The sequence below is a fragment of the Glycine max genome, chromosome 13, assembly GCF_000004515.6.
Source record: "Glycine max cultivar Williams 82 chromosome 13, Glycine_max_v4.0, whole genome shotgun sequence".
In the NCBI taxonomy this organism is placed as follows: Eukaryota; Viridiplantae; Streptophyta; class Magnoliopsida; order Fabales; family Fabaceae; genus Glycine; species Glycine max.
This window is the reverse complement of record NC_038249.2, coordinates 24398001-24408458: the sequence shown is the minus strand read 5'-3', so window position 1 is coordinate 24408458 and position 10458 is coordinate 24398001. Positions and strand designations below refer to the sequence as shown.

Below are 10458 nucleotides of genomic sequence, written 5' to 3'. Positions count from 1 at the left end.
TTTTAATATTATCTATGATTGAGAAAGATTTATTAAAAATTATTGATTTTGGTGGGTCTTCATCATGATTTTCTCTCATATTTTAGAAGTGAGATCCACAAAATTGATAACTTTAAATAAATTTTAGTCATTTGTATAAAAAGTGTTAGAAAAAGAGTGCCATTAACATTTCTCATTAACTTAATACTTAAACTAAGTTGACTCTCCTAAATCACCATGTATATCACACCAATTACTCCCATTATCTATAATTTCAAGCTCTCTATCCTTTCTTAGGGTTTCATTCTTGTGCATGAGCTTGTTGCACTCTTACATAGAGAAAATCAATTTCTAACATCAATTTGCAAAAGTTCTAAAAATTTCCAACACAAAAAACCAAATTCCTTCAAGAGGTATTTACTTGGTGTTGTAATGAAGCTTAGGAAAAAGGATGATGAGAAAGTCATCTAGGCTTGATTGATTGATAAGCAAACTCTTAAACTCAACTTTAATAATTTTTCCATCATAAATTCTCATTTTCCCAATCCTCTTTTTTTTTTTTTGGCCTTTCATTTAGGAAAATATTTTTATTAATTCCTGATTAAACATATATACTATTTCTCTTTTCTACTGGGATTTATATTGCTCAATTCTTCCTTTTTATCCATTTTCAAAGCTTTTTCTCTTCTTTTTCTTCCAAAAATTATCAAAAGATCCTAGTCCCTCACTGTATGACAAAGCAAGGTTTAAATCTCGCCACAAAAGATGTCTACATGTAATTTGCAATTTTAAGATGGTCTCCAGAAGAGAATATATAAAAAATAAAAATTATTTAATAAATAAATAAATTTACTATGATAAAAACTAAAAAAAATAAAAAAGATTAAAACAGAATATTTAATCATCTATTTATATAAAACAAAACACATTTTACCCTGCATCATAATTATCAGCCAAGACAGTTGTGCAGATTGACCAATACTAATACACTACAACAAAAGCGGGGAGAATAAAAACTTTTGGAAATTGTTTTGGATGGGTGACAAGAAGACACATCGATCCACAAATTAAGAAGATGAAAAACTTTTCCCTATAAATTAAAATCGAGCAAATTAAAATCAACCACCTTAGTGGAAAGTTGATGGAAGAAAAAAAAAAAAAAACCTAGAGGTGTTAACATCGATCCTGAGACAAGTCATGAACCCTGTATTTAGTGTTGGTGGGCTGGGTGCCTGTAATTGGTGTGGCGAGTTTCAATCGAAAGAGGAACGACAAGTTCCTAAATTTGACGTCTGCTCCATGTGTTTTCAATGTTCAACTTCAATGATGCCAGCACCTTATAACCCTTCTATATGGTGCATATATAGTTTCCATGAGATGACCTAACTAATTATAATCTCTCTTTTTCTCCCTTCCCCACCACTTATATATATTTTTCATTTATCTCTTGGGGGCACTGCAGGGCTGGACATTACCAAGCTTCTTGTGTCTTTATTTTGTTTTGTTTTTTGGTGGTTACCCCATCTCTTTCTTCCTTATAATTATCATGTTATAGTTCTTGTTTGTGTTTGGTTTTAGCACCAAGTCTTTTTCTTCCACTAGCTTTGCGCGGGCTTAGATTTTAATTGCCTTTTTTCGGAGTTAGAACTTGTTGGTCAAAATAAGAGAAATCAAATTCTTACATGATAAAATTATAATAGGTCTAATTCAAAATAAACATTATCTTACCAAATAATTATTTTAGTTTAATCAATTACTTCGAATTTAAATTTTGAATATGTAACTTTGTTAAATATTTAAATTTATTATTATTATTATTAGTCATCTTTCTTGATTTAAATATGATTATTTCTCCTAAAAGATATCTATAATTAAAAAAAAAAAATCACACTAGCAAGGGTATGTGGCTTTTGGCATAACACTCTCTCTTTCTCTTTATTGTTGCAATCTGGCCTCAGAAAGAGGCAAAAATTAGTGCCGCCACATTTGGCCATACTACTAGTTTTTAACTTCAACAGCTAGGATTGGACCATGCTATGCTACAATTAATAGTATATATCCCACCTATAGTGCGGTGTAAATTATTATTCGCATATGGTTCAATTCACATTTTTCCCTGTTTAAATTTGTAATCAATGTTGGAAAAATAAAACAGAAGAAAAGAAATCAATTATGGTCTGTCTTTAATTACCCTTTAACCAGGTTGGGTAAGTAGATTAGTCATATGGTGCACACCACTTGACTTAAATTACAACTATACAAGTTTGCAAAATACTACACTTACGTCATAGTTTAACCTATTGCCTATATACAATTGACATTTCGAGTGTCTTGTGGTTATGATAACGTTACGGGGAAAACTATATTCAAGAACAGGGTCTTTTCTTTATGTTTTACTAACAATTCAATTTCAATTTCTTAATATAATCCACATTTTATTCACTTATGTAGTTATTAGAATTAATAATGTAGTTACCAAATCACAAAGCAACTGAGTCTTTAAAAGATTTAACAATAAAACTTTTAAATTTTACGGCTACTTAATATAGGCATTTTAAATGATATTTTTCGTTTTAAATGTTTTCATCGTAGTGTCAAAAATTGTCCCACGTGACTCCAATGTGGTAAATGAGTACAAATATCATCAAGGCAGGTCTCAATTAATAACTCGTTGGGGTTATTTGTTGTGTACTATGAACATATAAACATACCCTGTAAAATATTAAATATATTCATTAAATATTTTAAATTATTTTATTTTTCTAAATTTTAGAATATATAATCATTAAAAAATGTCTTATGATTGAATAGTTTTTTTTGGAGGAAAAATGATAAATTTATTTAATAAAAAAATTAATATTGTAAAAATGGCTTTAACATCTATCCGTGTAAAAATCAACTCCATTCCATCCCTTGTATGTAAAGAGACAGGGAGAAAGAGGGACCAATTTATGTTAATATCAATTACATAAATTATTAGCCTTTGAGAAAAATTATACACTATTAAATAATGTTTTTAGTAAATAATTATAATAAAAATCTGTTGTTAAAAAGTTACTGTCATATTTATAAATAAATAAATATATATATATATATATATATATATATATATATATATATATATATATATATATATATATATATATATATACACACTTAATCACTGAATTATTGGGCCACTTTATTTAAATCTATTTGTTAAAAAAAGCGTTTATTTTAATAACATAAGAAGCTTTATATTTTTTAATGTGTTTGTTTAAATTGTTTTTGCTTAAAAAATAATTTTATGTTTATTTTAATAAACAAATTCTATCTGCTCATAAAAATATAATTTTTTTAAAAAATATTTTAAAATTATTTTTTATGAATTTAAACAAATTGGCCCATTATACAACAAAAAAATTGCTGAATTATTAACCTGGATTTTTTTTTACTGGAAGTAATAATTGATCGCAGTTGAACCAATAAATTATTATTAACTAATAGTTTATCAGTTAACTTATCATTCCAATTTTTAAAACAAATTTGTGTATATATATAATTTTTTTTATTAAAAAAAAATCATATAGTCCGAGGCCATGACTTGGTGTCTGAGACCTTTCCCACCAAGAAGACAATAAAAAGTCCGGTCAGGCTCGAGTCTTGACTGCGTTAGCCTCAAAGACCATGGAAGCGTGGACCCATAAACTTGCTGACAAAAAACAATGTGTGGTACGTACGATACTATCTGAATTTTAAAATACATTTAATCATGCGTCAATGAATATAGTTTTTTTTTTTTTTTTGTATTTGTTAAATATTGTATGATATTTATACGATGTTGTCATTTTTTTATAATCCAAATATTACATCTTGATTATAGCTTTTAAATTATCAATTCATGTAACGCAGTTTAATTAGAGACGGGTAATTTAATTGGAATGGCATTGTCGCATTGACAATTATATACGCCGCTCAAGGCAATATAATATTTTTAAAGACCAAAAGTAGCTTTTCACAGGATGTAATCTAATCTGAATCCGATAGAATTATGGTTATGTTTGAGAAACTGTCTGCAAGCCTTAAAACTAGCTACGTTTTCAAACTCATTTGGAGTGTTACTTTTGCGTACGAGTGGATTTGAAGTGTTATTTTTGCGTCGGTTTATTAGATTAGCCTTAAAATAGCATTGTCGCATGTTGGACGACAACTCGAACATATTTTATTACGTGTAACAAAATTCTTTTTCTGAATATTTAATATAATTATATATCCAAATTCAAATTTATGGATTTCAAGTGTTATTTTTGTGTTGATCTATTAGATTAGTCTTCGAATATGTATTGCCGTACGAGTTGGACGACAATTTAAACATGTTTTATTAAGTGTAACAAAGTTTTTTTTTTAAATATTTAACATAATTATATATTTGAACTTAAATTTAGTTAAATTAGAAAAATGCTAGGAGTACTTTTTTTTTTAAGTCTTTTCTTTTTAACCCATATGATTATATTAATTGATCCACACATTCAGTGTCAATGACTGACCTATCATGTGAGGGTGTGTACTTACACTCCCTCATTTTTTAAAATTCATCAAATTTATAAATAAAATCTTATATTTTATTTTATCTATATTTATATAATTAAATTCACTAATTTTATTTTTTATAATTTGTACTCACTATCGTAGGGTTTGAATCCGTCAGTGTTCAGTGTGATGCATGCTTCTATTTAACTCTTTTCTTTTGGCCTGAGTTTGTGGGGGTAGCCAAATTGAGTTGTATGCCTGTATTCACATGCTGAAGGAGACTGAAGCAAAGCTCTGCTCAGTAAATGAAAAAACCAACAATGTCCAGTTAACCAACCCGTGGGGTTGAACCTATTACCTACTCCACAGTCCCACGCCCTCATATATAACATATATAGATAAGCTAACTACTTCCTACGACCAAAAACAAAAGGTGAACTCAACTTTATCATGGATAATTTCTGCAAACAATTTAACTGCATACAAACCCTTTCATTTAATTATGACTTATTATGATAGTTATTTTAAAATTTATATTTAAAATGATTTCTAATTGATTTAGAGAATATAAATCTTTACATTATTAATATATTAAAATTAAGTTCTTCTGTTAAATTGCATATACAATTTTTTTTAATAATTTAATTAATTACCATTTTTTACCCTATATATTAGGTGCATTGATTAATGATTGCTGAGTAAAAGTTAAAATCTTTTGATGTAATAAATATTTTTATACTACTCAATGTAAGATAATTAAAAAAATCTTGTTGGAATTGGTCAGTTTGTTAAATGAATATTTGTAAGAGTTTAATAACTATTAGTATTTTTTAATTATAAAAATTAATAAATTTATTATAGATAATAATTTCTAGATGACAACAAAATTACATATTGAATTTGAATTTTTGTATCCATAGTTTAAAAAGTTTCTGTGCTTATTGCCGATACTGTTTAGATAGTCTATTTTTTCTATTAGTATCTCAAGAAACTTGTATTGTACCACACTTTTGGCTTAAAATATCTTAAGAAAAAAAAAGGAAATGATAACTAAGAAAGTCTTTGGATGATTGATTTTTAAACAACATCTAACATGTTTGTTATTAAATAAACACATAAGCTCATTTATTGATAGGCACACTTTACATCATAAACTCAATATTTAATAGTATTAAATACTAACAGAACATGGGTAGCTTAATTCGTGTTTATTTTTCAATTTTAATTATATTTAAAAAAACTAACTCGAAAATTAGCTAAAAGTTGAAGATTTGATTAGAAGTTAGATACAGAAAAATTAATTTATTAAATTGTAAGTATTTAATAAATTTAACTGTTAAAATAATTGAAAAATATAAAATGACATAAGATTATAATTTATTTAAAATAATAATTAAAAATTTTAATAAATATATTAAGGATAAAAATTTAAAAAAAATAAAAAATTAGAAAATAATGTTTGAAAAATGCTAGATACTACTAAATATTAAAAAAACTTATTTATCAAACAATCAAACAATTTTTTTTACTAATAGAAACTAATTGAAATATCCTGTAAAAAATGGTTCCTTAACATGTTTCTGTCGCACAAAATAAAACTTTATATTATTCTAATGTTTTATTAAAAATAACGTAATATTTTTAAAATATTGATAAAATCATATCAACTAAAAAGCACTAAATACTCCTAATTAAACTTTGGGTAAATAATAATAATAATTAAACCACTTTTATGGTAAGTATTTTGAAGCTTATGTTAAAAACAAATTCTAATTAATTCACAATCTGAAGAAGATATTTTAGAATGGAGCATGACAATTGATCTCAAATATTATTATATTATTATTATCAGTTTCTTCATTATTATTTTTTACGCTTAAAAGGAGACCAAAGTCACCAAAGCCATTACAAACTAAGATAGCGTGGATGTGAGACTCCTATAAAGTCCTGCCACAACAAAAGATTGGGGAAAAAAACAGAATAGGCTCTGTAACTAACGTGGTGAGGCCAGGAAGGAAGTGTGTGTTTGTTTTACTCAAAACACGCCTTATTCAACGCAATTTCTGTGAGATGAAGCTTTGGCGTTAAACAAAGTGTATAGCAAAACCAAACACTGCTGAAGCAAAACCAATCTGTAGCAGCTCAATTATCCCCTTCACGGTGCGTATGAATAAATTTAACATTCCAGTTTCTTCTTCACTTCAAAATATTTTTTATTTGAAAGCAAGCCACACAACACAACTCAGCTTCCTCATCCTCAACAATAATAATATCTTTCTTGTTTTGCTGGCTTCTCAAGATGCGGGGTTTGCTTTTTCAGATCCGACGAATCAGGCGACTCGCACACACAACTTGTTTTTCTGGCTTCTCAAAGATACGTCGTTTACCTTTTTCAGATCCGACGAAAAAGGCGAGAACAAATTCACAAGGATCAGGTTCTAATTCTTTCCTATATTTGAGATCAATTTTCATGCTCCATTCTAAAATATCTTCTTCAGATTGTGAATTAATTAGAATTTGTTTTTAACATAAGCTTTAAAATACTTACCATAAAAGTGGTTTAATTATTGTTTTATTCTTTGAATTTTGGAATGAATCTATTTTTTGGTCTTTCAAATTGAATTTAGTTCATGAATCCGGACAGAGACAAACTTTTTCAAGTAATAGAGGGATAAAAAAAAACATTCCTCATTGAAATCTTTTCTACTACACATAAAAAAAATTCATTCTCTGGCGCTGGTGTGTATGTATGGGGATTAAGATACATCTGAGAAGAAATTAAATGTACTTGTAAGCATATACCGTCCAGTTTCAATCTAGAAAAAACTTCGAATTCGAACAACAGGAAAGAGAGAGAGAGGGAGAGAAACACATTTAAGTAGTCTTTAATTGAAAGTATTTTTTTAGTCAATTTCTAGTTGTTATTATTTTTATAAAAATATTTTTTAACGTTAATATCACCCATATTTATACTTTTGATAACATAAAACATAAGCACTTATTATTAATATGAAATGTTAATAATACTTTTCATATATTAACTATTTCATCATTGTAAAAAAAAAGAGTTTCATTAATTAGTTGGCAAAAATATGATTGTTTTCTTACATCTATTGGAAAGTTGGGTGGAAATTTTAATAGTTTATGTATTTTCATACAAATTTTATTTTATATAAAAAAATTAATATATCTTGAACATTGTTTCACAAAAAATAATTTACAAATAAATTCTCTATTTTTTAATTCAGTATCATACAAGGGTATAACATTCATAAAAAACCTAAAAAATGTTATTAATAAGTTAGGACAAAAGATGTTTTGATATCATAAAAAATAATAAATGTTTGAAGAATATTATTAAATGTTTAAAATCAGCCGTCAAAATTATATTATCAAAATTATTACATTTAATTTATATTATGTAATGTTAATTATTTTGTCTCCTCCATTTTTCTTCAAAGTTTCGCCGCTGAAAAGATGCAATTTTAACAAAAGTAGTGATGTGATGCTCAAAAGTAGACACATGCCAAATATTGATAAAGCCACTTTTTCTTACTTCGGTTAACGTTATCTGGCTAAAAGAATAGAAATGTATCTTTTTTTTAATTTTAAGAGACTAAAGAAGAAAACATAAAATATTAAAAATGTTGTCTTCAATTTCTCTGTTTCAATTTGAATGAACTATAATCTCTATTAACGTAACAAACAACAAATAAAGAAGAAGAAGAAAAAAATATTGTGGGTTAACTTGAATTGTTTCCTTGTAATTTCAAATTGTGTGACACATAGCACTCTTACTTCTATGAAAGGCAGCCTTTTGACACCTTCAATTGTCATCAATTGTATGCTCATTTTTGGAAAAATTACACTTGCAGTGAAAGTTATTGAGTGAGATGATTACATTCATGGACACAAAAGAGAAATTAAAGGAGGTGGAGAGGTGTTTGGATCCTCAGCTATGGCATGCGTGTGCAGGTGGTATGGTACAAATGCCAACAGTGAACACTAAGGTCTATTACTTCCCTCAAGGTCATGCTGAGCATGCATGTGGACCAGTTAACTTCAAGACTTGTCCTAAGGTTCCACCTTTTGTTCCATGTAGAGTGGTTGCTGTCAAATACATGGCTGATCCTGAGACAGATGAGGTCTATGCCAAACTCAAGCTCGTTCCTCTGAATGCCAATGATGTTGATTATGACCATGATGTTATTGGGGCTGAAACTCGAGACAAGCCAGCTTCATTTGCAAAAACCTTGACCCAATCTGATGCTAACAATGGTGGGGGATTTTCTGTTCCTAGGTATTGTGCTGAGACAATTTTCCCTCGTTTGGACTACTCAGCTGACCCTCCCGTTCAAAACATCCTTGCCAAGGATGTTCATGGGGAAACATGGAAATTCAGACACATCTATAGGGGCACGCCAAGGCGACATTTGTTGACCACTGGGTGGAGTACTTTTGTGAATCACAAGAAGCTTGTTGCTGGGGACTCAATTGTGTTTTTGAGGGCAGAAAATGGGGATTTGTGTGTTGGTATTCGGCGAGCAAAGAAGGGGATTGGCGGTGGACTTGAGACTTCCTCAGGGTGGAATCCTGCAGGAGGAAATTTTCCTATGCCTTATAGTGGATTTTCTCCCTTTTTGAGGGAGGATGATAATAGAATCTTGAGAAATGGCAATAGCAATGGATTGAACCCTAGTGTAAGTATGATGGGAAAGGGAAAAGTGAGGCCAGAAGCAATTATTGAAGCTGCAAATCTTGCAGCCAATAAGAAACCCTTTGAGGTTGTTTACTACCCTCGGGCAAGTACTCCCGAGTTTTGTGTGAAGGCCTCACTAGTTGAAGCAGCAATGCAGACTAGGTGGTATTCTGGAATAAGGTTCAAGATGGCCTTTGAAACGGAAGACTCCTCGCGAATAAGTTGGTTTATGGGAACTATATCTTCGGTTCAGGTTGCTGATCCCCTAAACTGGCCTAACTCACCTTGGAGGCTTCTCCAGGTAACACTATATTCATTATTCTTGATGCCTTTGAACTAGCATAGTACATTATATATCTTTGCAACATGATTAATGTTTTTTATACATTCATTTTAGCCTAAAATGCCTTGGCATAAATATTATGCTCAACAATGAAGGAAATTTGGTAGAAGTGTTGTGATGTCATTCATTTTGTCTCATTCTCGCATTGGAACATGGATACATTTAGAGTTTTTAGTTTATGTTAAAATATGTTGGCACAAATGCATTCGGTAAATTAGAATTTAGAAACTATTGAACTTTTCAATTGTTTATTGCTGATTAAATTAACTTTTGGAGAACTAGATTATTTATGAAATTTATGATGTTGTTTGTACATTCACATAAGATTGTGCTCTTGTTGTGTAACTAGTTGCATTTTGCACGTTTAACACAAGTAAATCCTAGTTTAGTTGAATTTCTCTATTTTGTGTCAACTAGGACTAATTTGCTGAAGTTGGATTTATAGGTTACATGGGATGAACCAGATTTACTTCAAAATGTGAGAAGGGTGAGCCCGTGGCTGGTTGAATTGGTGTCAAACATGCCTGCCATTCATTTTTCCCCTTTCTCACCACCACGGAAGAAATTGAGATTGCCTCAGCACCCAGATTTCCCCCTTGATGGCCAGATTCCTTTGCCGACACTTCCCAACAACCTTCTAGGTCCCAACAACACCAACCAATTTGGTTGTCTACTCGAAAGTACTCCTGCTGGCATGCAGGGAGCCAGGCATGCTCATTATGGTCTATCCTTATCGGATCTCCACCTCAGTAAATTGCAATCAGGTCTATCTTCGGCTGGTTTCCCGCCTCTTGATCACGCTGCTACGCCAATGAAGGTCTCAAATAACAAGACATTGCAAAAGCCTAGCATCAGTGAGAACGTCTCTTGCTTACTATCTATGACAAATTCTACTCGGTCTTCCAAGAACTTGGATGCTGGGAAGACA

The 10458-nt window shown here is 29.8% G+C and overlaps 1 pseudogene; it reads left to right on the top strand.

Moving 5' to 3' along the window:
* The first annotated feature begins 6393 nt into the window (after positions 1-6393).
* LOC100803846 (auxin response factor 18-like) overlaps positions 6394-10458 on the top strand; it is a 6389-nt pseudogene continuing 2324 nt past the window's right edge.